Source organism: Cucurbita pepo, unplaced genomic scaffold, assembly GCF_002806865.2.
Source record: "Cucurbita pepo subsp. pepo cultivar mu-cu-16 unplaced genomic scaffold, ASM280686v2 Cp4.1_scaffold000678, whole genome shotgun sequence".
Taxonomy (NCBI): Eukaryota; Viridiplantae; Streptophyta; class Magnoliopsida; order Cucurbitales; family Cucurbitaceae; genus Cucurbita; species Cucurbita pepo.
In genome coordinates this window covers 1-1,146 of record NW_019646897.1, presented here as the reverse complement: position 1 = coordinate 1,146, position 1,146 = coordinate 1, and positions in this window count along the sequence as shown.

Below are 1,146 nucleotides of genomic sequence, written 5' to 3'. Positions count from 1 at the left end.
GGGTAAATTGATTAGAGATTAAATGTATATAAACTACACAAACTAAATCGTTATAAAATAAAACTTGACAATTAAATTTTGTAATCTTTTTAAGAGATTAAATTGTTACAAAACTTAAATTATATAAGAAACGACACGTGATGATTGAGAGAATTGAAGTTAATATATATACCAACAACGTGTGTGCATCCTTAACATCGAGCAATTCTAACCTAAAACTCTGAATGAGGAAGGATGTGAATATTTGCTGAATCCACTGCACCTAAATAGTGGTGAGTTCTCTTATTTATAGAATACAGAACTATGGTAAATTATTGCCTTTAATAAAATGGCAATCTTTAACCGAGGACAAAACATGGTAAAAGAACCTGTGTTGACTTACGATGATAGTTTTTATTTTTAAAATCGACAAATAGGTTAAGGGTATATTTGGAAGGTTGAAGAATTAAATATTTAATTTAAAAAAAAAAAACAAAGGGGTCAAGTATTTAATTATGGGGAAAAGAGAGGAAATTAATGGACACTTGGACGAAATTCTCCCTTCCTTTATTTTCCTTATTAAAATAATCGCAATTACTTCCACCAATAACGTTTTTATTTTAAATGTCAAAATTATAGAAAATGACATTTAATCATCCCTCCCAAATTTTATTTTTTATTTTTTATTTTATTTTAAATTAATTCTATGTCCTCACCTAATCACCCTTATTTTTCCTTTTATTATTTTTTTTAATAATAATAATTATTATCCTAAAATCATAATATTGTCCATTCCAATATCCTTTTGATTAGCAAATATCCCATTTAATATGAAATTGCTGATCGAATAATAAATTATCGAGCATAGATTAAGTGGTATGATAGAACATGACAAGTCGATTTAGCTTTCCCAGTTTGCTGCTTTTTTTCAGACCAAAAAAGAACAAACAATAAGGAATTGTTTCGGTTATTAAAAAACAGACATTTACCTATTTTTTTAAGATGTGACAATTCTTACAATCAGTTGTTGCATGCTATCGAATTTCTAAGCAATAGGAGGATACAACTCTTTCCCGTGTCATTCGAGCTTTCACCCTCTTTTTCTCTTGATCTTGATGGTTCCTCTTGTTGGATGATGGAAGTCCTACATCGGCTAATTTAGGGAAT